This window comes from Ovis aries, chromosome 12 (assembly GCF_016772045.2).
Source record: "Ovis aries strain OAR_USU_Benz2616 breed Rambouillet chromosome 12, ARS-UI_Ramb_v3.0, whole genome shotgun sequence".
In the NCBI taxonomy this organism is placed as follows: domain Eukaryota; kingdom Metazoa; phylum Chordata; class Mammalia; order Artiodactyla; family Bovidae; genus Ovis; species Ovis aries.
In genome coordinates this window covers 4,839,137-4,842,999 of record NC_056065.1, presented here as the reverse complement: position 1 = coordinate 4,842,999, position 3,863 = coordinate 4,839,137, and positions in this window count along the sequence as shown.

Genomic DNA, 3,863 nt, shown 5'->3' with positions numbered 1-3,863 from the left:
CATCTTTAACCTAAGTCAATGTCATCAACCAGTTAATGGAAAGCAATGACATAAGACCAGTAAAAAGAGAATGAGAGAGAGGAATAAAAAATGTTTCTTCTTTCTCTGCAGCTCACTGCCAAGTTAGGCAATGATAGTGAATGGAAAGTGATGGGAAATTATTTCACTCATTTTATCTCAACCTATCTAGGCCACAGCCAAAGTGCTATCTACAGAGGAGGACAGTGTGTGGCCAGTAGCCACACGTGAGCTCTGAAATCAGGCCCAGGCCATGTGGGTTTTACTCCTGGTTCTACCACATGGGAAATGTATTCCCACGGCAAGATACTCAGCTCTCTAAGCCCAAATTTCCTCTATAAAAAACTACACAATTCTCTCAAAATTGTTGAGAAAATTAAATAAGAATATTTTCTGTAAAGGGCTTGGCATAGTCACTGAAACTGCCGTGGTGCTGGCAGCTGTTAAACCTAGGGAAGAAAGGAACAGAACTGGAATTAGCGTGTGACTTTGCTAGAAGGTGAACTCCTAAAAGACAAAACATCATCACAATAATGATCTAAACTTATAACGACCGGTGGCTGCAATTCCAGGAGTCTTTAACTCAGCCCTGGTGCAGAGGAAGGCACGCTGGACTTCAGCCAGAAGCCTTGGTCTGGCCTTCACTATGGCTCGTGGTAATAGAGAAACCCAGCCACATACCCAGAGCATGGGGCACCCATGGAGCTCTATCCTGGGCTGCTTCTTCCCTCACTTTAACTGTCTTCCTGGGAGGAACTCACCAGCTCCCTGACTCTGACCATCATCCATGAATCATTCACAGATCTCTGGGCCCAGCTATCTCTGGTTTTTATGGAGCATGTATGTTAATAAAAATCTTAGAAAATAAAAGCCTTATTCTACCCTCTTTCATCCCACATGTAATCATTTTATAAAAAGCTTTACTGAGAAATAATTCACAAACCACAAATTTCACCTACTTCAAGCATAAAATCTGTGGCTCTTAGTACATTCAGAGAGTTGTATAACCATTACCACCATCTGATTTTTGAATATTTTTATCACTCCCAAAGAAATGCTATACCCATTAGCAGTCACTCCCCACGTCTATCTCCTTCCCAGGCCCTGGCAACCACTAACTTACTTTCCATCTCTGTGGATCTGTGTATTCCAGACTTTTCATATAAACAGAATCATATAGTATGTGGGTTTTTGTGACTGGTTCCTTCACTTAGTATAATGTTTTAGGGTTCATTGATATCATAACTTTAGTACTTCATTCCTTGTTATGATTGAATAGTATTCTTCTCTATGACTATTCCACCTCTTGTCTATCCATCCTTTAGCTAATGGACATTTGAGTTGTTTCCACTTTTGAGCTATTAGGAATAATTCTGCTATGAACATTCATGTACATTTTTGTGCATAGACACTTGTTTTCATTTTTCCTTGGGTGTATTTCCTTTTTTCTAGGACTAGAATTGCTGGATCATACAGTGACTCTAGGTTTAATATACTGATGAACTGCCAAATAATTTTCCAAAGTGACTGCATCATTTTACATTCCCAGCAGCAGTGAACGAGGGCTTCAGTTTTTCTGCATTATCCCTCAACACTTGCAATTGGTTGTCTTTTTTAATTTAGCCACCTTAGTATGTATGAAGTGGTACCTCATTGTGGGTTTGATTTACATTTCTCTAATGTCTAATGATGTTGAATATTTTTATGTGCTTATTATTATATGGATACCTTCTTTATAAGAAATCTCTGTTAAAAATCATTTGCTCGTTTCTGATTGGGTTAATTGTCTTTTTGTTTCTAAGTTATATGAGGTCTTTATTATATTCCAGATACAAGTCACTTGTCATCCTGTGGGATTTCTATTTATTCTTGATGGTGTCTTTTGAAGCACAAGTGTTTTTAATTTGGATGAATTTGTAATTTATTTTTTAATTGTGTTGCTTATGTGTCAAAGAAACCATTGCCTAACTCAACGTGAAGATTTTATTCCTATGTGTTTAGGAATAAAAGTGTTAAACACTTCTAAGTATTTCACCGTTCTAGTTCTTCTGCTTGTCTGAGATCCATTCTGAGTTTGGGTGTTTTCGGTTTTTTGGTTTTTTTTAATGCTTCTGCCTATTCTAGCTACTTTACTTTCACTCTCCTTTTACTACCAGTTTAAGTCAAAACAGATGCAGCCGAGGAAAGGAGTGGGTGAAATGAATGAATTCACAACCAAAATGCAAGTATGCCATGCTCAACCAAGGTAGAAGAGAATTTCAAGGCAGAAGAGAACAATGCCAATTACAGAAAGTGAGGGAGAGAAAAGAGGAAGTGAGGAAGACTATGATTTCATGCTTAAAAGACTGAATAGAGGGTTGCCAGTATCCACTTATCTACAAGTCTTGCTTTCAAAGACTGGTGACAGGTGGATGAAATCTCCAAAGAGAAACCTAACACATTTGCTGAATGTAGGCTCTGAAAACCAGACCTTCTATGCCCTACTTCCTCACTGGACCACCCTTGTCTTTCCAGCAAATCTGAGTTACTTCCAGCTTCTTCTCCCAGACGTGAGACATAGGCAGAAAACCAACAAACACACATATTTTAGAATCAGTAAAAATAGAATCTTACACTCCTGATTTACTTTCCAATTTATTTCATTGGTAGGCATTATTTTCTCCCTATCTATAAGCAAATAATCAAGTCTTCAAAAATTTTTAAATATTTTTCAAGTCCCACAAACCGTTTTCTTTCTACCACAAAACACAGGGATCCTGAAAAGATTTCTGATGAACAGACACTTGATTATTTCTCTCTGCCTTATCCTTTGAAGCCTTCACTCCTCAGACAAAAACATCGGTCTCTTCCTTAAGGTAATCTGAGTGCTTAGTAAATTACTTACCTGTAGGTTTCTGAACGAGAAACAGACTCCACAGTGTTGCCTTGATTTCTTTCTCTCAGAATGAGTTACCTTTGATCTGATATTCTTAGCCCTCTCTATAACAGAATTTATCACAGCATCCTTGCCTTTCAAGCAAGTGCTCAGCTGAAAATCCTCTGAGTTCCAGCAATGTGATTGGTGGCTGGCTGGTCAGGTAAAAATGAGCGGTTGGTGTAGATAAGAAGTAACTGTTAATTGTCCTTGCAAATTATTAACTGCAGAGAAAAGTGGCAGTGGATACTTAATTTCCTCCTTCCCCTTAACAAGTCTTCAAATTGATAACATGTCATAATAGTTCATTGTTCCCTTTGCTTACCTTACCCATGAGGGATAATTAGAAGGATGATTCCCATGACCTAACCAAAAAAAGAACAGTGTTCACTGGGAAAGAAAATGTAGAACTGGAGGCTAGGAAAGCTGGATCTATGATATCTTCCTGTCCTGGGGACTGGGTTTTATTTGCTGAAAAATGAAAGCATTAAAACCTGCTATTCCTAACTCAGAGTGTTAGACGAAGAACTAGCTCCTATAATTAAGTTTAAACAATGCATAAATAAAATCCATCTTAAAGCTCATCTCACCAGCAGCAATTGAGACAGTGCATAAATGTGTGTGCTAAGTCGCTTCAGTTTTGTCCAACTCTTTGTGACCCCATGGACTGTAGCCCGCCAGGCTCCTCTGTCTATGTGTTTCTCCAGGCAAGAATACTGGAGTGGGTTGCCATGCCTTTCTCTAGGGGACCTTCTTGACCCAAGAGTCCAACCTGTGTCTCTTGTGTCTCCTGCATTAGCAGGTGGATTCTTTTACCTCTGAGCCACCTGGGAAGCCCATAATACATATTACATGATCCCAATTATAAAAAGAAATAAATCAACCCCAAGCTTGTAATTGGACTTCCTGGGTGACTCAGTGGTTCAAGGTC